Source organism: Caloenas nicobarica, chromosome 2 (genome assembly GCF_036013445.1).
Source record: "Caloenas nicobarica isolate bCalNic1 chromosome 2, bCalNic1.hap1, whole genome shotgun sequence".
Lineage (NCBI taxonomy): Eukaryota > Metazoa > Chordata > Aves > Columbiformes > Columbidae > Caloenas > Caloenas nicobarica.
In genome coordinates this window covers 8002181-8028473 of record NC_088246.1, presented here as the reverse complement: position 1 = coordinate 8028473, position 26293 = coordinate 8002181, and the positions used below count along the sequence as shown (strand labels likewise).

The 26293-nt window shown below is 45.3% G+C and overlaps 1 long non-coding RNA gene across 1 annotated transcript in view; it reads right to left on the bottom strand.

The window, feature by feature from the left end:
• Positions 1 to 26293, bottom strand: part of LOC135984859 (uncharacterized) — a 43326-nt gene that overhangs the window by 5191 nt on the left and 11842 nt on the right. Inside the window, exons 2-5 of the long non-coding RNA XR_010605721.1 lie at positions 8143 to 8309; positions 5533 to 5633; positions 3811 to 5283; positions 2510 to 3098 (exon numbers count right to left, since the gene is read on the bottom strand). This is a non-coding gene — a long non-coding RNA (uncharacterized LOC135984859). The remainder of the gene's footprint in view (positions 1 to 2509; positions 3099 to 3810; positions 5284 to 5532; positions 5634 to 8142; positions 8310 to 26293) is intronic.

Genomic DNA, 26293 nt, shown 5'->3' with positions numbered 1-26293 from the left:
TAGTGTGTGTGGTATCCTACCCACAGGAGATTTGAGAGGCGAAAGGCAAGAAGGGAACACAGCCCCTGGCTTTGTTTTCTGGGCTGAAGCCAGACTGCAATTTGAACTGAGGATTACACAACGGGGCTGTTCTGCTCACGGGTGGATCAAAGACATCATGGGCAACGGGAGAAGTAGGAGGGAGCACAAGGAGACAGTGCAGGTGGAGCTACAGAGAGAGAGGTATTTAAATGAATGCCCTGGATATAAAGAGAAGAGAATTTTGCAGTGTCTGAAAGCCAAGGGTAAAACTTTGAACTATTCCTTCAGAATTTGCACTTTTACATATACAGCACAGCTGAGTTACAGCCTGAAGATGGAAACATGTAGACACAGAACAACCAGGCTGATTTTCTACATCTTTTGATCCTACAACCTGTTCTCTCCAGGAGCGTGGTCTAGCGTCTAGGAAAATAAAGATAACACAAATGAAAGCACTTTCTGTTAGGATAAGAATCACCAAATACCAGTGTAAAAGTTCAAAATGTGCTGAGTTCCCAGTATTTAGGATTGGTGACTGGCTAATCTCTGCTCTGGAGGATTTCAGTGTCACTGTTGTCCTGCTATTTATTTGAAGCCAAGACCATTACTGCGTTACTCTTGAGAAGCAGGTTGGTTTTCAGACTCCCTCTCCAAAACCCATCCAGTGTTATTATGGGGTACGATGTACTAAAACTAAAATGTCAATTCATCCACAGAGTAAAGCACACATTTAGCTGCCTCTAGGATTCTTGTGAACAACAGCAAGACACAGATAGGACAGAAGGCGTTTCATCTCGCAAAGCCATCACGATACGGAACAGGAGATTCAAAGGGAATGGAGAAACCCTTTAGTTCCACCACGTTTAATGGAAACTGAATGCAAGGTGCATTTTCTTACACTGTGGTCTCCTTGCCCAGATTTCCTCCCTGTCTGAAACGGTGTGCCAGAGCTCAGAGCGGCCCATCTCCGCTTGCCAAAATAAGCCCCCTGTAAACCAGAATAAATACAAGTGAAAACTGGAGTAGAGACTGGAGTCTCATCTCATTTTGGCCTTGCCTTGTTTCCCCACAGGTCTCCTTCTCACTAGTTTATTGGTCTTGATACTCAAAAGCAGATCCTGATAATCCCGGGTAGGGTGACAAGAGGTTTTGAACACAGAAGAAAAGAGAGGTCAGAGTGCAGTCTTGATACAAAGAACCAACCCCGCCAATCCTATGCAACTCTATAAAAGCCTTAAGTACTCCTGAATACGGAGTTGCCTTTTTGTAGACTTAACAGCTGACGTCCTTGTTCGTTTTTAATGCATGAAAGGAAACGTTGAAGATGGCTGAGAATGCAGCTTGCCAAAACTTTTGCCATGGAATGGCAAAGCTTAAAGGTCTTCTTAAGATGAATTAGCAAACACAGGTCTAAAAGGCTTGAGTACAGTGCAGCTTTGCAAAAACAAGTCACCTTCAGCCACAAAATAGATTCGATAGTGCTGTAGGCTGGGCTCATGTTCAGCTCTAAGCACTAGTTGAAGTCACAACATTACTCGTTTGCTGGAGGTTTGTGTAGCTGACATTCGCAAACACAGGCCATGGTAACTCTGGAACAACCTTTAGATTTAGATGCTAATCACTACGGCATAAACTAAACAATAAACCTATCAAGAAAAACAGACTTGAAACAATGTGAAGAAGCAGTTATAGACTATAAAAATAGAGACATTTCCCATGTGAATATATATAAAAAATAATTAGAGGCTCATAACTAATAGAAGAAGTCTTACTAGTCCAGAGAAGCTACTCCTTGACTGATAACTCGTTACTTATCACCAGACTCTGGATATCTTGCCCACAACAGACTGCTTAAGTAACGTAGATCTTGTTCATGTTTATCAATTCTCTTTGTCAGGCCCTGCTGGCATTGTTTAAGTTTGACTTAACAAAAGCCACCAACAGAAATGCGTTACCCAGAGCGCAGCTCTGTTGGCGTGACAGGGCTGTCAACGCAATGAAAGGATCTCAGCCACACAACCCGAGTTGAAGTTCCCTCCTGCCAACCTGCCACATGCTAAATTCCAGTCAATTGCTTAATTAACGTAACAAATGCAAACAACACTCTAGTCTGCACTATGGGTAGTTGGAAACACCCTCTCGTACATAAGCAATAATGCCTTGTCCTTTAACAACGTGGCGTAGATTTTATCTGTTCCCAAGAGCACGCCCATGTGCACGCCTCTTGTAAATTTTCCCATTCCATTGTACAGAAAGTATTTAACTATTTTGGTAGCCTAATTTATATTCCCTATTTCTAGAAAGGCTCATGTGTATGTTTAATGCATGAATAGTTCCAGGGAAGTCAATGGGGAAATTTATATCTTTAAAGTTAAGGGTGTGCATACATCTTCACAAAGTCAGACCAGGCTTCCCAGCTATACCTAAAGCTTTTCTCCAGCTGCGTCTGCCAGAACACAGGTAACTGAACCAGATTTCTAACAGTTACCTGTTATTCCTCCGACTGGAAAGTCAAAACCCATCATTGACTGCACTGATCATCATGCATGGCTGGCTTCCTTGCTCCTACTTCTTTCCCAAAATACTCAGAACATGAGGCATGAAGAAATCATTGCGGTGGTCAGGGAAGCGCACGCACACCCAGAGCCAGGTGACGATGTCTGGAGAAGGCAATGGGCCATGCTGACAGTCACTGTCACGCGGTGATTCAGAGGCCTGTAGTGGTGTCCACAGGCTCCCCGCACAGCGGTCGGTGTCCTCTTACCAGCCTGCAATGACCGGCACTCACTTCCACCTTCTTCTGGATCCAAATCCGTCATCTAAACATCTTCTCTTGCCAGTCCCCAATACTCTCCATGCCCTGATCACTTGTAGCCATTTCCCATCAAACACATCAGTCAATGGCTTAATTGCTGGCTTAACACCACACTAGTCTTTTTGGTATAAGTGTTCCACTCAGAAAAAAAAAATTAAAAAATCAACAAAATATAATAGTCTGTGTCACGGAAAAAGAGCAGCTGCATTTTTCCTGTCTCAGTTTCATTTTCTCTACTGCAAGGATAGGCCAGTTTAAGATTCTGTAGAGTAGAAAAGTATGATCAGTAAAAAAGTATAACTGCTGTCTACGTAATGTTAAACTATCGAGTAGAAACAACATTTTTTGCTCGGCGATTGCATTCCCTCCCACTCTCACACAAGCCAAGAGGAGTCTCTTGTGGTTACAGCCAGGGAATGGGAGACAAGCGCTGGGCTGCTCTTGGCTCAGCTCAGTTTTTTGTTTGTGTTGGACACATAGTGACACTCCCCTTGTCAGATCCAAGGTCCTAAAAGCAATTTGGTTTTGTTTAAAACCAGCAAAGGCCATGCTTTCTTCCCAGCACACATGCTGGAGAAGGCTGCCTTGCTGACAAAGCAGCCGTCTGTCCTTGTGCTTCAGCGTAGGTGCTGCAGGTCCCATGGCTCCCACCCAAATCTCAGGCACATCAGAAAAACAGAAACACTAAACTTTCCAAACTTCTGCTCTCGAGCCAGCTGTATTGCCGGTTTGGCAACTCCATCACCCAGTTCTCAGCCTCGTCGGGCCCTATCAGAGCCACGTGGACACACGGATCTGCTCACACTGCCCAACCTGCAGGACCAGTGCCTCAATTTGTCACGCTCATATAATAAATCAATTTATTTCCTTTAACTAGGAATTAGTCAGCAAACTCTTACTCACACATTTCTCATACCGTAAGTCACACTTTCCAGTATCATTCATGTGAATGAGGTTCCTGACTGTGGCCTTACCTTCACTTGAAGAGCAGCAGCGAGATGAGGTTGGTTTTCCTGAGTTATCAATTCTCTTGTGACTCCTCACAACCAATGAAGGCCTAATTTTTCTCCTCATGGTAAAGAGTTGTGGGACACATGGCCTACATGAGCCAACAGTGTCCCTGGCAGCCAAGAGGGCCACCCGTGTCCTGGGTGCATCCAGCACAGCATCGCCAGCTGGGCAGGGAGGGGATTGTCCCGCTCTGCTCTGCACCTGGAGCACTGTGTGCAGTTCTGGGTGACGCATGATAAAAAGGAAATAAAGCTACTGGAGAGTGTCCAAAGGACGGATATGAAGTTGGTGAAGGGTTTGGAGGGGAAGCTGTATGAGGAGCGGCTAAAGTCTCTTGGTTTGTTCAGCCTGGAGGAGACTGAGAGGAGAGCTCATGGCGGCTCCAGCTCCTCACACGGGGAAGAGGAGGAGCAGGCGCTGAGATCTTCTCTCTGGTGACCAATGACAGAACCCGAGGGAATGGCAGGACGATGTGCCAGGGGAGGGTTAGGTTAGGCAAGAGGAAAAGGTTCTTCACTGTGAGAGTGCTGGACACTGGAACAAGCTCCCCAGGGAGGTGTCCCGGCCCCAACCTGACAGTGTTCAAGAAGAGACTGGACAACGTCCTCAGACACATGGTGTGAACTGTGGGGTTGTCCTGTGCAGGGACAGGAGTTGGACTCGATGATCCTTGTGGGTCCCTTCCAACTCAGGCCATTCTATGATTCTATGATACATTGTGTGCCGTACACCGTGGTGTATGAAAGGGATGTTGTCCTCCAAGCAACTGGTCTGACCTGGATGCGAGTGGCCAAGCAGCAGAGCTGCATTTCACTTGCAGCCCCTTTGCCATCCCCTGGTATGTGTCACGGGGGTGTATGTGGAGGCTCTTCGTGCCGGAGCAGTCCAGGACACTTTCCCACCGAGCCGTGGGAGATCTCGTCTGTCCTTCTGGGCAAACAGGTTGTTGTGGTAAGCTGCAGAGGTCTATCAGCAATGGCATCTCTCGGTCTGCCCCGGCGGGGCTGCGTGGGAGGGCTATCACTGCTGAGAAACATCAGCCAAGGCACCGCCGCAGCTCCTTGTGCCCTCCTGGCCCCCCTCAAACTGCCATGGACTGGGTCTTGGAGCAAGCGGACAGTGACAGAGGTCCTCTGCTCCTCCCAGCCCCTGGCCAATGGACTCTAACATCTCTGGGCCTGTGTGCTCAGCCTGCCTCATCCAGCTGTGGGAGGACCTTCAGCTGTGGAATAATTTCTCAGAGGAAGTGTCTACCCATGAATTAATGTCTCTAAGAACTAATTATTGGGCAAATTGAATAAACAGTCCCTGGAGTGCCTCTTCGATATGCAGCTTTTGGGCTCAAAACAGATCGAGCAGGCAAGAAGATTTTTCAAAGGATGGTCTGTCTGGGCAAGGGGTGATGTAGGTGACTCAGTGGTTTTCTCTCTCACAGCCTATAAAGACAGAAAGGTCCATAGTGGTCATTTGGGTAAAAATTTACAGCTTATTAATTAAGAAAGAAAAAAAAAAAAAGCCATTTCTAGGCCAGATCATAGATTCTAGGCTGTCATCCAATGTCAGGAAATGTTCCCCTCCCAGCAGGGGATCCAGGCTAAAAGGTTATTTAATACTTTCTGGTTAATTTTGTATTTGGAATAACTGCCTTAGATGATTGGTTTTGGCCTGAGAAACTGTTTGCTTACCTGGCACCTGAACTTCAGTGATAAACTTTAATGTCCTCCTCCGAGTATTCCCACAGCACACAAAGGAGACATAGTGCAGTCCTGCTAGCTATAAATTCGACCTTTTTAAAAAAAAAATCAAAATCAGATGTTGCTCATTATCTCTTCCAACTCCTATCTATCTGTCTACATCCAAAAGTTTTAAAAGCCCTTCTTAAACATGTCTCCACTCCATTGATGGAATACCCTTTAATATTTTATAGCTCTGACTTGCACTTCTAAAAGTACTAATTAATCTCACTAGATAAAAACTGGCACAGAACGGCACAAGTGAGAATAGATCCATCCTTCCTCCCAGAAACCCTGTGCCAGTTCATCTTGGAGCGTGTAATGATTTACTGTAATAGTTTTAGGCCCGTAATGAGGCCAATAACTGGCATCTGGAAGCTGTGAGGCTCCTTCCCAGTGGATGCCATTCACATATAGTTATTTAATTAATTAACAGCTCCACTAGTACAAGCCAGTAAAGGGTCCATTAAAGTTTTTTCTTTTTTTAAATATCTTCCAAAATAAGAACATATGCTGCACCCCGCTTTTCCCTTGGAGAGCACTTAGTGGTGCAACCTGTTTATCTTCTGACTGATTTTCAAATTCCACCTTAACCAGCTGCTTTTTTTGCTCGACTTCAGGATTCAGCAGAGAGCGAACTGCCGAGCACTCAGCAGGAGCGGCAGAATAACATTCTACCTGCATGTGCTCATTGCTGTTCGAGGTGCCAAACCCCTGCGATGGCTGCCTGGCTGCTCCGTGCTCTGCCCAGACCTTACACGTGATGCATGTTCACTTGCCCATTTCTCTGCTGCAACTACATATACAAATATATATATATATGTAACTAAATCGAGGTGTGGAGTTCATTTGGAATAAGCAAAATATCAGTGAGAAAGCAAACCCCAACTGGAGGGAGTTGGTCAAGTTTGTAAGAAGCGTTTGAGAGCCCTGTCCCATGTGAAATGTGGAAAAGCAATCAGGGGCCATAAAGCCAGCAAAGATGGGTTAGGTCTGGTTACAGTGCCAAAGGATTTTCCTTCCCAAACGATGCGGATTCCTATTCCTGAGGTGCAATTAAATGCAGACCAGGTCCTCATGGGCGCTGATCCGCAGCAGGGTGAAGCCTGTCTGCAGGGAGCTGAAGTAGGAGATAAGAGTGGATTCCCTTGCCAGTGTCCAGGCACAGGAGCTGCCCCATAAAGACATAGCAGACATGAAATTCGGGACCTTCTGACTAGAGGGTAATGTCATTTAACAGTGACTGTCTAAAGTGAGCACCACTAACATGGCACAGTGCAGCGTTAGCTCCCTGGTACTGGATCGTGATTTATAGGACATGTCAAAAGTGACACAATCCTTGGTGCAGAATCCTCTTCTCTTCTCTGGTGGTGATGTGTTGTGTCGTTCCTCCTCCCACTATCCCTCCCACCAGCCCCCTCTGTCTGCGAGGCTTTCACTGGGGTGTGCAGCGAGGCTTTGGAAAAACAGCAGTGCCCTGGAGCAGTGTCACCACGAGCCCTTCAGCTGCTGCCTCATCCCTGTGACCCACCACAGACCATCCAAGGGCTGTCAAGAGACCCAGGAGAAGGGCAGCAAGGGCTCGATTTGATACCCCTGTGAGAGAAATGTCGGGTTTGCTTTGCCTGGATGTCAGGTATGGATGAGTGAAGAGGCGTCTTTTTAACTTCAACATTCCATGTTTCTGCCTAGGTAGAGCTTACAAGCATGAAAAGTTCGGCACCCAGCTCACTCCCAAGTCCACCTGGACCTCTGAAATTGCTCTTCAGCCTAAACCCCCTAAAGCAACTGGTCTGTCAGGGTTTCTGGGTCATGGCAAGACCTCAATGGCAGTTGTCCTCCTTACAAAGGTAATAGCAGTCACTACTGCCTCACAGCAAAGCGGGGACTGTAGAAGAGGTGGTTCCCACTTGTGGGCAGTTGCCTAATGGTAAAAACACCCTCCAGGAGGTGGTGCAGGGACTGAGCTCTTTCTTCTGCAGGAGGACATTCAAACATGCATCTCCCACCTTCCTCAGCAATACCCCACCCCTGTGGTAATGTGCTCTCCTGGGCACGAGGAAGGAGAGAGGCTGTGCTTTCATTACCGCTTGTGTCTGTATCACCTATGATCTGCACAGACTCCATCACAAATCCCTGGAGCAGAGGCCAGAGCTCAGGTTCTCTCTTCCCAGGAAAGTGCCGTAACGAATAGGCCATGCAAGGTCATCTCAGCTAACTCCACATATCAAGTAGCTAGATACCTAGATGTCTCATACAGGCAGCAGAGAAACAGGCATTTCCTGTCCTGAAAGGAGACAAATATCTCTCTCGAGTTTCTTTTCCTCCCCATCAACTGTTCATGGAGCCTCGGGTGACTAATAGAGTCTTTGAAGTCCAGTTGTTCAATATCTAAATCAGGGCAGATGAGTTCCCCCTCTCCTCCCTCCACCTCTTTCCTGTTTTCTCTTTCTATCTCAGTAAACTTTTCACGTTGCCACGGCTTTAACAGGAAGACCTGGGACCACACGATTATCTTAATCCTCTGCAGAGCAACCAAGAGTTAGGGGCTGGAAGACTCACCATGGAGCTGTGGGCTCCAACCATCTCCAGAAGTTCTCCTGTCACTCAGCGAATGTGCAGAGCTTAATGAGATCTTGTTTCCTCTCCCAGCTTATTTTACCAGACAAGACCGACTACTTCTTGGTTCTTCGCAACAGATGCTGTAGACACCTATCTTCTGTGAAGAACTGCAAAAAAATTATTAATTAATATGGTAATTAATATGCCGTGGGTGCTTTGTGCTTTTGTGGAAAGCAAAGCAACTATAAACCCAGTTTAACTGGCTGTTTTGTTTTGCTGATCTGTACTGCTCTAGTGCTCCAATGAATATACTCTTCAAATGGGATTTAGGCTTAATATTACTCATCTTCAAAATATTAGAAGTATCCCACAGTAGCCATGACTTCAGGTTTCTTGATTAGTGTTCATTTACAGATAAATTATCTCAAGATAGAATGAAGGTTAAGCACTTATACTGGGAATTTAAAGGAAAACACTTCTAACAGATTTTGCAAGTAAACTAAAAGCAAGCGGCAGAAAATCCCAAACCCTCATACCTGAAGTAACACGTAAAATCCAAACCAGTTAAGACTAGAAAGTGCATTCTGTAGCAAATATATTCCCCAGTAGAGTTTATTTCATGATAAAAATCCATATTCTATCATAAGTCTCACGAAAAAATTTTGACCAGCTACAGCCATAGATTTTGACCTCTACAAGGTCATAGTCAGGTGCAAAGGTCCAGTGTGGGACCTTGGTGTGCTGACTTCTACCTCCACGTCCAGCCTTTAGACCAACCTTCCGTCTATTTTCTAAGTTTGCAAACACATTAGACTGAACTTCTGAAAATATTAAGAGGTTCTTTGATCCTCTGCTGTGGAAGAAAACCCAATTCACAGCCTGAGAACTCCCTGGGATGGAAACACGATGGTGCGATTTTGCTGGAGGATCAGCGAGTATCGTTAAAACCAGACGACAGAACTTTCACTGGACATATGCCGTATAATGTAAAAACACCCAAAGGATTAACAGCAATCAGGGGATCTATCTCTGGCTGTGCACACACAGCAAATCTACAAAGAAGGGATTAGAAATATAGGATATGAACCTGCAAGGAAAAAAATACAGTGGGGCCAGAAATGAAATCAGAAGAGAAAGGTTATTCCTGTATTTGTAAAATTTTATACAAATCCTTGTGTACCGTGATGGCTTACTTGTATTGCAGCAATATGTAGAGATCCCGCAATAAGAGATCAGTCACAAGATGCTGGGTTTTGTACACGCTGATCATGAAAAAAGAGGATATGCCCTGAAGCTTGCAGGCCAAGAGCCGTTTCTTGCAAGTGCATCCATATGGTTGGACTGTCGACATGTGGAAATCCAGTCCCAGGTGTTAGCCCAAAATAGTCATTTAAACAAGAAACATCTTCATCCTTTTGATGCTCATTATTAAAATAAAACACCTTTATTATGAATTTTAACAAGGCCCACACACTCCCCAGCTAGCTTTACTTCATCACCCTCTTATCTAGAAAGTTTTTCCTAATGTCCAGCTTAAATTTTATTAGATGCAAATGAAGCTGGTTCCTTCCTTCCCCATTCCCCAGTGGCCATGGGCAAAGATTTATTACTGTCCTACTTGCAATAAACTTTAACGTATTGCAAGATTTTTATCATGTCTGTAGATTCTGCTGTTCCCAGACTAAACAAATAATCCTTTCAATATTTCCTCCTAGGTTGTTCCTTCTGTGCCTCTGATATTTCTCGTGTCTCTCTCCTGGACTGTCTCCAGTTTGCCTACATTCTTCTTACAGTGCAGCACCCAAAACTGGACACTGGATTCCAGCTGAGGCCTTACTGGTGCCAAGTGGAGTAGAATAATTATCTCCTATGTCTTAGGTTGCTGTCGCACATCCTGTTCTGCCCGCAGCTGAGCTGGCTGAAAAGAAATAAACTTTTCACCCACTCCAGCTGCTTGTCACCCCCCTCAGCTGAAGCTCTCCCCCTCCCAGGTCACCCAGCATAACCAACACATATTTATTCCCTAACACATTCTGGGTAAATGATCCGGGTTGAAGTAAATAATTGAAATAACAGGTCTTTTCTAATCATCCATTTAACAGACCTAGATAAGGCTGAGGTATAAGGAGGTACAAAGAAGCCAAAACCTGAGGCAGGAGGAGATGATGAGGAACAAGCAAGGTTACGATCAGTGGCTTTCGCTGCTGGAGTAACTGTGGCCAGAAAAGGACATGCGATATCATCCTGATATTCAGCCTTTAGTCCACTCTGTGCCCCAGGCCCTCCCAATACTGCTGCCCAGCCGGGACATCCCCTTTTTGCATTTCTCCTCCCAAACTGCAATGGTTCACATTTAATCATCAGGCTGATTTTATAACATTCTTCCCCATTATCGATACCATTCTAAATGCAGATCTTGTTGTCCCTGGTAAGACCACCCCAAACAGGGGTATTTTGTAAGCACATTCATTGTCCTCACACCCAAGGGTTATGAAAAGGGCAAGGAGAACAGGGCAGACTGGCTGAAATGCCCTCCAGCTGTGACAGCAATACCTTCACAGCCATCACGTACAGATTCTCATCCACTTCTTCTGCCACCTTAGGGTGACAGTGTTTTGTGTCTGCTACAGCATGGCATACAACAGCCTCACAAGGGTGACTGGGGTCACAGCACCAATTGCTGTTGTGTTCCTCCACTTACGCCGCCTATGGAGAACACCTGGCAGGACACCACGCAAGCTTCTCATGCTGGGGGAAGAAATACAACCAAACAGCTGTACGAGGAGCAGCTAAAGTCACTTGGTTTGTTCAGCCTGGAGAAGAGGAGACTGAGAGAAGACCTCATGGGGGCTATAGCTTCCTCACAAGGGGAGGAGGAGTGGCAGGCACTGAGATCTTCTCTCTGGTGACCAATGACAGAACCCGAGGGAATGCCAGGAAGATGTGCCAGGGGAGGGTTAGGTTGGACATCAGGAAAAGGTTCTTCACCCAGAGGGTGCTGGACACTGGAATAGTCTCCACAGGGAGGTGTCACGGCCCCAAGCCTGACAGTGTTCAAGAAGAGACTGGACAATGTCCTCAGACACATGGTGTGAACTGTGGGGTTGTTCTGTGCAGGGACAGGAGTTGGACTCAATGATCCTTGTGGGTCCCTTCCAACTCAGGACATTCTATGATTCTATGATCTTGGAAATACTGTACTGATCAGACTGGAGATGAGCATTTATTTTCTTAATCTGAGTTGGCTTCTCATCAGTTTTGCAAATCCTCTGCTCCTCTGCAGAACAGAGCATTTTGTGCTCTGAGCAATGGAGACGTGGAAAACCAACAACGCTACAATACTTCTGTCACAGTCCTCAGCACAAGCTGAGGACTAAGAGCATTTCTGTATCAACCAGGACCACCAGACACAGTGAGACCATTCAGGGAAGTGATCCTGATGGACTCCCTCCACAGCTGAGGTTTCTTTCCGCTGTTTAGATGGAGTTATACTTGTTTTGGTTTATTGCCTTCAGCCCTGGCTGTCATAGAATCATAGAATCTAGAATAGTTTGGGTTGGAAGGGACCTTCAAAGCTCATCCAGTGCCACCCCTGCCATGAGCAGGGACATCTTCACCCAGATCAGGTTGCTCAGAGCCCCGTCCAGCCTGGCCTGGGATGTGTCCAAGGATGGGGCATCCACCACCTCTGGTTTACCTGCATCCCACCCTTTCCTTATCCACACATCCTTTCCCTGTCCAGCCTCATTCTCTGTTTTTCCCCTTCTTGTCTACTTTCCATCTCCTTCCATTGAAACTTTCCTCCAACAGCTTCCTTCTCGTTTCCTCAGGCTCCCCTCTGCCACCTCGCCATTCTCCTCTTGGCAGCTGGGATGACTGTTCATGCTGTTCATGCTTTTCTATTTTCTCAGGCTCTTTGGAAATGGAGTGTTAGGTAGTGCGAGCCGATGGCAGGATGAAGTAATAGGAGTGGAGATGAGGTGAAGTTCTTGTTCTGTCTTGAACGCAGACTGCCAATCATGCCACAATAGATGGTGGTTCTAGGCAGAGAACAGCTTTTCAGCCCATCAAAATTAGACCATTAAATGGAATTTCCTCTATGGGCTAATCAGGATTTGAACCCATTTCTCTGGAGATAAATGGCACAACTCAATCTCCTGATTTGCAAGGTCACCTGGAATACAAATCAACTTTCATGTATTAATTCAAAATGTTTTTATGTAAGGGATCTTTTTTTTTTTTTTTTTTAAATCTGCTTGTTAGTGCCTTGTGCCTAAACTGGAGCTGTGAAGTGACTTTTTCTCACTAAAGGCTAAATAAAGTGCTGTACTGTTTTTATAAATGTCCTCAGCTTTGCCAGGAGGCTGGCAATGAAAGAGGCTGGTGGGAGACAGGCACCGTCTCTGTTCTGTATCACGGAAGGAAGCCCAAGGACACCGGCCAGTGCCTCCCATCCGCGGGAATGTGATCAATTAACGCGCGGGTGATGTCATGGCATGGCAAAAGCGCTTCCCTCACAGCTCTCCCGGCTCTGCCAGCTCCGACCTGTGGTGTATTTTCCTTGGTCTGGTCCATGTACTGTAATAACTAAGTCAACTGGAAAAAATATTGAAGAAAAGACTGAGGAAAAACAGAGTGTAGGGGCAGCTGGAGCCAGCAAAGAAGGCACACTGAGAGCTATAAAGAAGCTTTGTGCAGCAGCTTCTCTCAACTTCAGGATATTTAGTTCCATGGGAGTTGGAGAAGATGGGTAATAAACTGGCCTTTATTTTAAGGGATATCCCTTGTAGCCTCAGCTGCATAAAGATCAGTCTCTGGGTATGTGGAAACAGTGCAAACAGTATCTCTCTGTCAGTCCCTCCTGCTGCTCACTCCACTGAATGGCCTTGGTCCAGCTAGAGAGGAAAAAAGCCTTCCATCCCCAAACAGCCATCAGTCTGAAGGAAAAGAGGTGTTGAAACAAGGCTGCGAGTGATGAAGTAATAATTTACAGAAAAATCCATGGCCAGAGCACTCAGGTGCCTGCTCAGGAACAGGGCCCAGCACTGCTAATCCTCAACATGAGGAACGTGTGCTGGTGCTTCTCCTGCCTCAAAGCTCACATTGTCCTGGTGCAGGCGAGGAGAGCATCTCCCTGGACTTCATGCACATGGACAACCCTGTGCCTGGGCACGGGACGAGCCTGCTCTGAGATGGAGTCAGGAGGGCAAGAGCCAGTGAGGGATGTGGCCAGGTTCAGATGTAGCTGCAGCAGGTTTAGATTGGATATTAGGAAAAAATTCTTCCCGGAAAGGGTTGTCAGGCATTGGAACAGGCTGCCCAGGGCAGTGGTGGAGTCACCATCCCTGGAGGGGTTTAAAAGACAGGGAGATGAGATTCTTAGGGACATGGTTTAGTGCTAGAGTTAGGTTATGGTTGGACTCGATGATCCTGAGGGTCTCTTCCAACCGAAACTATTCTATGATTCGATCGCTCAGGCAAGGACTCGGGGCAAGGGCTGGAGCAGAGGCAGCTCCTGAGAGAAGGGGTCAGCCTTCGGTGGGGCTTCTCCCAGCTCGTCTCACAGCTCCTGTCCCAGCAACCTGCTCCTGGGCTGCAGCCACGCTGCATCCGAGCTGGCCCAGAGCACCAGCAGCCCAGCCCTCAGAGATGGGATGAGGTTTTGCAGAGGCTGTTGGTGTACAGAATCACAGAATAGTTGGGGTGGGAACAGACCTCTGGAGATCATCTAGTCCAACCCACCTGCTAAAGCAGGTTCACCAGAGCAGATCCCACAGGAATGTGTCCAGGTGGGTTTGAATGTCTCCAGAGAAGGAGACTCCACAACCTCTCTGGGCAGCCTGTTCCAGGGCTCTGGCACCTCAAAGGAAAGAAGTTTCTCCTCGTACTCAGATGGAACCTCCTGTGTTTCAGTGCCCGTTGCCCCTCATCCTGTCATTGGGCACCACTGAAAAGAGTCTGGTCCATCCTCTTGACACCCACCCTTGAGACGTTTATCAGCATTGATGAGATCCCCTCTCAGCTCCTCTTCTCCAGCTGAACAGCCCCAGCTCTCTCAGTCTCTCCTCATCAGAAAGATGCTCTAAACCCCTCATCATCTTCACAGCCCTTGGCTGGACTCCCTCCAGTAATTCGTTGTACCCAGGGTCTGGACACACCTGTGTAACTACTTATAGTATTGGCCTACAGAAGTGACTACTCCACACAAACTATGAGTCAAGACATCCAAATGGCTACGTGCAATCCAGGAGTACATACACATTTGCAAATTGGTTTTGTATTATTGCGAATAAATACATGCAGCGCTGATTATGCAGATATATAAATTCAAATTGGCCTTATGTTATTGTGAATCCATACATATAGTGCTGATTACACGTATACAGAAATCCCAACTGGTTTTGTATTATTGCGAATCAATATATGTATTGCTGATTACACCTATCCAAGTTTTCACATTTTATAGCTGATGGGGGAGAGCCAAGCTTTGAGGCCGGATGGGAAGAAGAAGCAGTCTTACAGGCATTGAGCAGAATGTCCCAGGGACCAATGTGTTAAAGTGATCAAAAAACAAGTTTAAAATTTTACTTGGAAAGAAATTTAAAATAAAATTGGCTTGAATGTATCACAAGGGAAGGCCGCTCAAAGTGTTCTGTTGTGCTAGGCAAGCCAGCAAATGTTCACACTTCCTCTTAACCACAGTCACCTGCACACAGTTAGCGAACATTTTTCTACCCCCATCATTTTGCTCCCAAGCCTGTGCTTTCCTGTTCTATCTTCATACAAAACCAGCTTCAAATCATGTCTCCAGTGTGATGTGACAGAGATGAAGAGTAAAAAGATGCCAGATTGCTGGTGGGGGCTCTGGCTGACTGGGACATTGCTGGTAGCTGAAAGATGCTGAGACTAAGGGAGAGCAAAGGAGCCCAAGTTTTTCAGATGGAATTGAAGGTTCCAGGGGACTTACCTCTGTCTTGTGAAATGCTCTGAAGATCTTCCAACTGGTGAAACAGAAAGTGACACTAAGTGAAATAAGCCACTTGATAATTCAGCTATAAGTATCTTCAAGAACCATACGAACGAATAATAAATTGTTTAATAAAATAGGAGTTCTTGTTCTGGGAGGCTTTTCTTTTTAATGGCTACTTCAGATGTTCAGCTATATGTATCGTGACCGATGTAATTATCATTGGCCTGTATCTCAAAATTGTCTCATCAAGCACTAGTGGGCTGAGTATTTCATACGCACAAATATAGTGCTATTGAAATCTTTTCTTGTGGATTTAATATTCCATTTCCACTCACCAGAAATACAAAAAACTGCAGAGAAAAGGTCTACACACAAAAGTATAATAGGTAAAACTAGCCTGGAATAAACACAGGTTCAAACATCAAAAGTAAGGTTGGGCATAACTTTCCTGCAGGAGGAGAGGAGAGCAAAACAAGTGGAGAAAAAAAGGAAAACAAACAGAACTAACTACTTCTAGAATGGGAGTTTGCTCATGTAATGAAAGGGATTACATCATGTTTGTCTGCAGTAGTGAAAGGCTGAACTTGGTGACCTCAGATATCCCTTCCAGCTTCTTGGGCACACAGATCCCATTTCACTGAGCACAAAAGAAACACCTGACCCCGCTTCCTTCTGCCACCGAAGCAAACAATGCAGCCTGTCTGTGGGCAAGAGAAGCAATTTATGTATCGACTGTGTTTTCAGAAAGGCACTCGGAGTCTCCATACTCCTTAACCTCTGGGTTTGGGCAGAATTTAAGCACCTTAGTTGCAGAGATGCCGAAGGGAGCACTGCCTGACCACCGTCACTGTCTGATCCCCGAGGAGCCCTTCAGTTCAGCCTGGTTGGTCTCCCACCTCAGCTCTTCTGCAACCTAGATTTAGGCCAAATCCTACAGATCACTTGAAAGATCACTGGAAGGGCATCCTCGGAAGACACCAAGAAATGCCAACAGACACACCGTGATGAACGTGAAATCTCTCCCATCTTTTTCTTAGCAGTTTGGACACAGGCACGGGAAGCAAGAAAAGTGCCCTGTAGGCTCAGCTCAGCCTAGTGCCACTCGTTGTTTCTTAAACAAGAGTAAGCCTGGCTCAGTTTGGCACCCAAAGGAAGAGGTTCCTGCAGGGCCAAGAGCCCAAAGGCCAGCGGTCCCCATGGGCAGCCCCGGGGCAAGCACTGGAGCTTTGGGGAGAGGAGTGAACACAAACACAGCACAGAGCACCAGCTACATCCCACCAACTCCTCCTCCACCTAGGAAAGCAGGGTGGCTTTTTGGCTCACTCTCTGCATATGAAACCTAAATGTTCAGCCTAGGTGACCGGGCTTGTCCTGCTGGAGTCAGTCCCAGAATTTCAGCTTTTGCACTGACTAAATTAGGTGGTCTTTTTTCCTGAGCTCAGTTCCTTAACCCAGCTTCCCTGGTATAAGGTGACTGTTGCAATTAGCGGCACTGTGACTAACTAGATAATAATAGTTTCAGGTTGTGCTGCACAGATTTTACAAGTGTTTCAAAATGCCACTGAGCTTTACAGTGCATTGTTTTTCCCTGCGGATTGAAGGAACGGCATCTACCAGCCCTGTGTACCCAGTATATCTGTCAGCAGCGTTAATTCATCATAAATATTGGTTCCCCCTTTGCGGGTGCCATCTCCGTCCCGCCTTCAGGATGCAGCAATCACACCATGTTGTCTGTTCCTTGAAGTGGCTGGTATTCAGCAGAATACAATATCCCTTCTTTGGTATTTTATCTTTCCTACTTTCATCTTGGGTGTATGGGCCGCCTGCAGAAACTCAGCAAGAGCTGTTGTTCCTGCGGGCAGTGTGGAACACGCAGGCTCCGCAGCCGCTCTCTTTCTCTTGCAGAGGCAAAATCCAGCCCCAAAGCTCCTGCTGTGCCCGTGGCTGCACCCCAGCATCCCCCCGACTCTGGCTGCCCACACCAGGTGGATTCAGAGGTGCTGGTTTGGGTTTGCTCCTGTTTCTTTTTCCACCTCTGATTTTTTAACTCTGTCAGCACAGACAGCTGCAGACAGATGTGAGCTCACCCGGCCCGGACTCCCGAGCCAAGCGGACTCGTGCCAGGCCCTGTCTAGGAGCCACGGAGCGATATTAGCCTGGCTCAGTGCCCAAGCGAATCCGCCTGCTGAGAAGGCATGGGCAGAAGGAGCTTGTCTCTGCACAGAGCCCCACAGCCCTGCCCTGGGAAGCTGAGGACCAGCTCCCTCTCTCAAAAAACAGATAATTTTTTCTTAAATATGGATCCGGGCATGAAAGCAAAGGGCTCTGATCATTTCAGGAAAGGCCTTGGTAACTTTATTTGAAACTGCCACAAATAGAATCACAGAATAGTTTGGGTTGGAAGGGACCTCCAAAGCTCATCCAGTGCCACCCCTGCCATGAGCAGGGACATCTTCACCCAGCTCAGGTTGCTCAGAGCCCCGTCCAGCCTGGCCTGGGATGTCTCCAGGGATGGGGCATCCACCACCTCTCTGGGCAACCTGGGACAGTGTTTCACCACCCTCAGTGTACAAAATTTCTTCCTCATGTCCAGCCTGAGATCAACCCAGCAGAGATCCTGGGACGAGCTCGGTAAAAGCCAAGACACCGGGGATCTGGCTGCCTTCTTAGCTCTGCTCTGGCCCTCCCAGTCCAGATTGCCTGTGTTTACCTCCCCTTCCTTGAGGGAAATGGAGCATAACGTGCACTTTCCTAATGTAATTTTGGCCAGCAGTGATTGCTTGAAAGCTTTGCAGTGGTCTGACATTAAAAAATTATAAATCTGTGAAAAAAGGTAACACTTTTCTAGAACACAGTCACACATTATATCCTATTTTGATAGAAGGAGAACTGTACCAGCATGCTTCAGCCCATATGTGGGGATGTCAAAGAAGAAGCAGCATTTTCAAAAGAAATTCCTGGCTGCTAATAAAAAGTTCACTATCTGATCCTTTTGTATATCAATACGGTGACTCAAGGCTGTTCCTGTTGCAATATATAAATGCATTTGCTGCTTCTTTGTGCAATAGCTACTTGGCTTACTCTGCTAAGACCTATCTTCCAATATTTCTGACCATGTGGAAAAAGTCAAGCAAAAAATTCCAGTGCCAAGGTGCCCAGTTTTCTCAGAACGAGAAGGAGAATTAGGAAGGGAGCTAGTTCTCAATTTGGGCTGCCCTCAGGTAAAAAGTTTCTGACTGAATTTGTACTTGGTAAATCAAAGGTCAGCAGCCAAATCTGCTTCCTTATTCTAAAACTCCTATGAGCTTCACACCCAAAGCCCATGTTGCTGTTGTTCCTTTCCTCTCTAACCATTATAATTCAGTGGCAGCACTTGGTGGAATGGGAATGACAGACAATACTCATAAGTCAAATAGAGCTCATGAAGAAGATCTTAGGACTATTTTGAAAAGCAGTTTGTTATCCTGAGATCTGGCCATGTCGGATAGATACTCAAAGTTTCAGTGATGTTCTGTTAATCAGAGGAGCCCTCCTATTGTAATCTGTCTCCATTCAAGCCTGTAGAGAAGTTAATATGAGTAAAAATAAATAGCAGAAATCTTCAAGTCCTTGAAACAAGTGAAGAGTAGAAATTGCAGTTGCCAGATGTTTTCTTTCTGCATCTGAATGGATCAGCATGGAAGAATGAGCACCTGGAACAAAACCAGTCACTGTATCATTGTGATTCCAGAGGTTGCAGCAGTCGTCCTGTTGCATATCCCTGGGAAAGTCCATGTGCAGAAAAGACAGCGCTGTGTTGAGATGCTTGAAAAATTGTTTGGGTTGTGGCATGCAACAAACATCTATTCATTAGAGTCTTGCAATTGTGACCCAGCCCTTCATCTTGCACAAGATCTATAAAAAAGTCTAAGTGACTATAAATGTGTCCCTTGAAGCAAATGATGGAAGACATTATAGGAAGACTGGTTTCTAGCCAGCTTTTCCAGCTTAATGAATTCCTTTCAAGGATGTGTGAAAGCTCCACTGAGACCAATGGTGAGTATCCTTGGACTCCTCTAGGAAGATTTTATAAGGGGTCCTGACTATTGTATTCTTATTTTTCTTCTCTTTTCAGAGACCAGATAGAAAATAATTTGAAATGGTAATGCTACAGTTCAAACACTGTGAGAACAGACCTAACTGATCCATGAACAGTCGACAAAAGGCTCTTGGGCAGATTCAGTTTTATCATGACCACAATCAGCATGCAAATTATTACAATTTGTGTGCTGCCCATTCTGGAAGAGATAAAAAAGTATTTTCCTGGATCCTCCACATTAAACCCCATTCATTTAATTAATGCACAGATCTGGACTTTCAGTGTGTTCCTATAGACATCAGCTATACACAGATACAGAATGAGAATATGAAGAGTCAAGGAAGACTTTGCTCAGATCAAATATCTGTAGGTACCTTGTATTTATGATACCTCTTGCAGCAAAAGGACTTTCATCTACACATTTACTATTTTATCAACTGGCTGCACACATTTTCTGTTTCTCCATTAACATAGAGGAAGATAATGATCTGTAGTGTTTCTCTAGAGAGAGGAACATGACTCTAGAGAATGGCTTGCTCTTTCAGAAACCATTGCTTCAATCACTCCTGCCCACGATGTCAGGATGAGTGGAGGAAGGGAGGGAGAGAATTATGAATTATATGGAGAGAACATCCTAAGGGCAATGAATGGGAAAAAGAAGGATGTTTCATCTGGGAAGAAAAAGGCACAGGGCAATGTGGAAAAAGAGAATGGCGTATAATATGAGACAGAAAGGATGGGAGATGAATGAATGGAATGAAAAAGAAAGAAAAGAGAATGAAGTTTCAGCTGAAAAGTTCATCGTGGGTTCTTTATTTGTCTGTCTTCCCATCCAGTTGTACTAGAATATCCTGATATTCGGCTTTTTGCTTAGGTCCTAGGGAAAGTCACAAGGCAAACAGTTACCAAAATATTCCATACACCAGCACGTGCCAGACCAACCATATACACTCCGCTGGACCTCGTCACATTGATTCCTGCTACTGCTGTAGGTACCCTTCTTTGTAGAGTGCTACATAAATGCTAACTCATTATAATCCAAAGAGATAAACATACAAAAACAGGTGTCGTCACATACAGCAGAAATGACACACACACACTAAAAGAAATGCCATTACCTGTAACAAATAACCACACAGCTCTACAGCCCGACTTTCAATGGAGTTACCAACGAGAGGTGCTTTTCTCTTTATCAGGAAAGCCCCACACGTTGTGTGTTTGTACGGAAAAGACGTGCGCATTGCTACAGTCCACACCAATGGGCAGCATGCAAGAACCCGTCTTTCAACCGCTTTGGAAAGCTGAGCCATGGATTCTAAGCATTTTCCTATTTTATTGTTTTTCAGGCTGCAGACAGAGGAAAATTAATTCCCCATGTAATTCCATTGAAATCTAGTACAGTAACTGAGGGACTGCATTTCTTTAAGCCTCTACCAATATTTATGAGATGAATTTAGGCCCAGAATGTGTTGGCTGATGGCCCTTTATTGGGAGACGAACTGGATTGCTTCACTGGGGAGGCTCCTCAGCCATTGGGAGTGACAGTGGGGAGGAGGAAAGAGAAGAAAAGGGCAGAACAGTGTTGAGACCACAATCATTAATGCTTAGTGAGGCAAAAAATGAGACAGACTCACAGGATGGCAATTCTAGCATTTTAATTCATATATTGTGGAGTTTCAAAGTCAAATGAATGGCTTGAATGTGGATTTATATATACACCTTCCATTATTTAAAAAGCAACCACAACTAGCATTTGATTGTCCTATCAGGGCAACAGAAGTCCTGCCATAGACTGCAGTGGAAGCAGGAGCAACACAGGTGGGACAGTCTTCTAAACCTCACTCATCTTAGATTTTAGAAATACACCTGACTTCAGTACCACAGCAGCAGAGGCTGAGAATAAGAGACAGTTCATTTCAATACAGGGATGATGATTTGGGTATATTTGAATGTAATTAGAGATAATAGAGCCAGAAAGAAGCTGGGAAAGATTACAAAGAAAGAGGGGGAGCATGAAGAGAAAAGTGCAATTCCCCTTCAGAGAAACTAACATAAGAAAGATGTAAACCCTTTCAATGTTTTGTGTATCCCAGAGATGAATTTTCAATTTCCTTTTCCAAGTTATTTAGAAGTTCCCAAGGGTGAAGAATATACCTCTTGTAAGATACAGATTTTCCACAGTGCTTTAATATAGACATAAAAAATATAAGTCCACAGCCTTCAGTGAAGTGGGTTATGATACACAAAAATGTATGTGCCCTTTGAAATGCTCAGCAAAGTGATTCAGATTCAATAATGGTTTATTCAGCTTTCTACAGGGGAAGCAGTTTAGAAACAATGTGGCAGTCTCATGGAAATGACGACATGGAAATTTCTGCTGAAATCAAGGTCAAAATTAATAACAGAGTCAATGTAAGATCAGTTGAGCTTCTTTAGTTCAGTTTCAACTACTACTTATTTGAAAATATCAAATTTTAGTTTGTCACATATGTTTATATCTATGACATGTAACATCCCTATGTGTTCTGTTTACTCTGGTAGAAGTTGGGCCTCAGAGACTTCCACCTCTCCTTTGCAACTAGACCTTTCCACAAGTATCTGTCATTTTGTCACCCCCAGAATGGATTACAGAATATTTTAGGGCAAGCAGAGAGGGACCTTTGGGACCACCAGTCTGTGGGCTGCAGAGAAGTTTTGACCAATGTGCCCATCAAACACTCAGGCTCCGCTCGCTGCCTTGGATAGCTCTTCAGTTCTAGGCATAAGTCATATTTTCAGTGACATACTGTGAAGTGTTTGATAAAATGTAACTCCATTTAAATATTGTGCTTTCTTCAAATCTGAGTTGTTGCTGTCCAGAGCTTGGTTTTCCAAAACCAACAACTGTGTATTTTCAGTTTGTACATCAAAACCCACACTTAGTACATTTTGGGCTCCTTAAGTCAACCTGACCATTTTCAATGTTACTGTTTTTAGATATTTGCATTTGCTTGGATGGTTTGCCCCTTTGTTGCTGGATCGGCAGGGGTGGAATATTCCCAGTTTCTTCCTGGACCTTTACGAAAGGCAGGTCATCTTCTGAGACTGGAGGTCAGAACATTCCTGGTTTTACAGGTGTTAAGCTCAGATGTGCCAGGGGACTAAGGAGCACAGCAAAACTTTTCCTCTGTGTTAGCACAAGAACCAGTATGAGCCTTCCAACATGAAGCGATGTGCTTACACATCAGCATGATCCCCTCCAGCCCAGCCAGGCTGGGGCCGAACCCTGAGATGCTGCGTAACAAAGTAAATAGGAAAATGTACATTTCTGAAACGAGAATTATTGCTGTTGGTCTAATGGCTACTATGCTTCCCTGGAAAACGCAACATATCGTGGTACTTTGTTCAGGCATGTTTTTTTCAAGCCACTATTGCCAGCCCCAAATGTTCAAGAACTGCAGTTTGACCCTCAAAATCATAAGCCTGTCTGTGAAATGACAAATGTGGAGCTCTTTCACTTTGCTTTCTGTTTTTTGAGCCATTAGGGTGCACCTGGGTCACATCTGCAAGCTTTATACTCTAACCATTAGGACGAGGAACTTACTTTAAATTAAAGAAAGAGGAAAGCTGAGTTTCTAACCTCATTATGCAACTCTAGTAGCTGGAGTGTAAGTGAAACATCAAACATCACAAGACTTGTGATAAAATCATGAGTGCTGACAACATCAATTTAGAGTAGGAGGTGGGATAGCAAGGGAAACTCAGGGCAAATGGATTTCCTTTTTATCTTAATGTTTTTGCAGGCTGCCTACTTTTATCTTTAATCAGAAGTTTTCAGTGGCAGCTCTCCCTTCATATATCTGTGCATGACATCAAAAGGTCACTTCTGCCTTAATACCTGATGTCATTTGCTAACTGCACCTTTCTCTCAGGGACGACATGAAAAGGGAGGTGTACCGATGCTGCACTGGGGGCTTGTATCACAGCAAAGAGCTATTGTGGAAGTACAGGTCGTAAGTGCATGGCTGCAATGGTTTTGAGAGGGATTCCAGTCCTCTCTAGTGTGCCTGTGAAGAATACAGCATGTTTCTCATGGCTCCGATATTTACTGCCCAAGTGAAGAATATCGTAGTGAGAATTCACCAGTAGAGCCCCACATTCTTCGTGGAACGGGTGGTTATGAGGCTTCGCTTGCTCTGTGTTTTACGCCTAAAAATTATCTCAAGGAACAATAACAAAAAACTTAAAAATCTACATACAGTTAAACCTTTCACTAGAAGAAATTAGCTGTAATTAAGCCAAGTAATTACCAGAACACTATGATTATAGATCAACAGACTGGCCAGATCAGGAATTCAGGTCAGTCTTAAGTAATGCCAAAGTGGCAGCGGTGACAAAGTGGCCAGCTGTCCCTCCACTATTTGAGGTAGTTTCCAAACTGTCCTTGTATTGTTTGAAATCACCCAGTGAGAGGGAATTGCGCACTCACCGAGCCACTCGACCACATGCAAATGGTTGTTGGTGGTGGTTTCTTGGTCACCCACCTGCTGTCACTGGTCTGATGTGTCACTGATCTGAAAAATGCCCGGGTACACAGTTAGGAAGCAGCTCCAGCACAGTGAATACTCCTGCTCTATCACCATAATCCTGGGATTTAAAGTAGGAGTTAGTTAAGCCTGGTCCAATTGGCCAGTTCGGTTCAGTTCCAGCGGTACAAGCAGAGCATGCAAGTGAATTGCACGGTGACAAGCCAAAGTTTTCCAAATGACGTAATGCTGATATTATATATCTTCCACTCATTAAACAGGCTCCGGGCCCATCTGGGTGGAACCGAGTTCTTGAGTTCATGTTCATGGCTGATTACGCTGCTAATTGGAAGGACACAAGCCCTGTGTGCAGTGGGAGGAGGTGCTGAGGGTCTGCACCGTGGCCCATGTCACAGCACGGGTGGCTCAGCCCCGCTGTCCCCGCAGGAGCCGATGGACCCGCAGCCCACATTGCAGCGCTGAGCCGGGCTTAATGCTCCATGCGACGGCAGCGGCGCTGCCCAGGCTCCCTGCAAGGTGCTTTTTTGCCCACCCTTTTGGCCACAGCGTTGGCACCGCTCACCTGAAGCTGGAACTCTGCGCTCTGAACCAGGATCAGCACTAGGACAGGAGAGGAAGGTAGAGCTTAATGCAGGGGAGGATCTGCCTCAAACCTTCCTCTTCCCTTCCCGGTATAAGAAGTGTATATTAAACAAGGAATTTTCCCCAAAGAAATGATGTTGAGCCAGAGTTATGTAAAGAAATCAGAAAGTTGTGCCAGGGGAGGTTTAGATTGGATATTAGGAAAAAATTCTTCCCAGAAAGGGGTTGTCAGGCATTGGAACAGGCTGCCCAGGGCAGTGGTGGAGTCACCATCCTTGGAGGGGTTTAAAAGGTGTTTAGACGAGGTTCTTAAGGACATGGTTTGGTGCTAGAGTTAGGTTATGGTTGGACTCAATGATCCTGAGGGTCTCTTCCAACTGAAACGATCCTATGATTCTATAATATTACAATTATTCCTCCCGACAAATGTTACAAACTCAGGAAATTCCACACGAGTATATATACATTATCTTGCAGTACTGAAATGCAGAATTCAGAAACCCAAATGACCTCAAGTTTGCTCTGAAGTGATACCTCACCATGTGTAACTCATGAGCATGGCAGAATTTTGCAGTTCACAGCCCGATTTTAGCAGAAAAACAATTTTTAAAGAGAATTTCATTTTAAAAACACATTTCAGTACATTTTTGTTCCACATATCGCTGCAGGAAAAGGGTTTGACCCTTTCATTCTCATGCAGGTGATTTGGCATTTGGTCTAATTTGATAGATTCCATCTTTCTATAAAACTGGACTACAGAGGCGAAGGAAGGAAATGCGTTGTCATCTCTGCCTGCCTTCCCGGGGAGCACTGAGGTCAGCCTTCTGGATTTAAAATCTTACCACAGAGACAGAAAACAAGACTGGCTAACCACAAGGACTTGACTCAAAGAATTAGCAACACTGATATAATGTAGTCATTCCTGAAAATCTAAAGTCAGAGTTCTGCCTACTTTTTTAAATAAATAGCAATGCAAAAATCTAGGGTAATAAAACTCCATAGGCATCTCAGAATTTTATTTCAGCCGACATCAATCTTCCTTCTTTTCAGACAAGCTAAATTATTCTGGTAAATCAGTGATGTTAGATCAGTCAAACCAGCTGAATGCAAAAGCTGAGGGAGCAGACTAAATCTGTACTGTGTATATGAATTACTGAGATAAAGGAAAACTGCTCATAAAGTTAAATCTTAAATAAACATGAACCCTTAGCAAGACTACACAAGGAAAAGGAGAGAGTGCAGTCTAAAACTTCTGAGAGGCCTCTGATGGAGCACAAGTGTGATGGGAGCAGCTGAGGGAGCTGGGGGGTTCAGCCTGGAGAACAGGAGCTGAGGGGAGACCTTCTGATCTCTGAACTGCCTGAAAGGAGCTTGGAGCGTGGAGGGGGTTGGTCTCTTCTCCCAAGGAACAAGCAATAGGACGAGAGGAAATGGCCTCAAGTTGCACCAGGGGAGGTTTAGATTGGATATTAGGAAAAAATTCTTCCTGGAAAGGGTTGTCAGGCATTGGAACAGGCTGCCCAGGGCAGTGGTGGAGTCACCATCCCTGGAGGGATTTAAAAGATGCGTAGACGAGGTTCTTAGGGACGTGGTTTAGTGCCAGGTTAACAGTTGGACTTGATGATCTTCACGGTCTCTTCCCACCAAAATTATTCTATGATTCTATGACTAAATGTACAGTCAAGTGGGAAATGGACTTGGGTTTCTCTCTACCTCAATGGCTGCAGCTTCTGTAGCCACAGCTTTAAAGGAGCTAAGTCAGACTTAGTAAGAGGAGTGCAACAGAGCCACGGAGTGCTGGGGCTCACCACCCAGGAGCATCCCCGGTTTGATGGATTCTGTAGCCGACATGGCTGGAAAGAGGCTGTTGGATGCACATGAGCTGCCTTGATCAAAGCATCTGCACAAACGAGGCCACCGCAGCACAGGCACTCCTGGGACCTGTGCTCAGCACCCTTATGGATTCACGGCAGTGGCCGAAGATGGGACATCGCT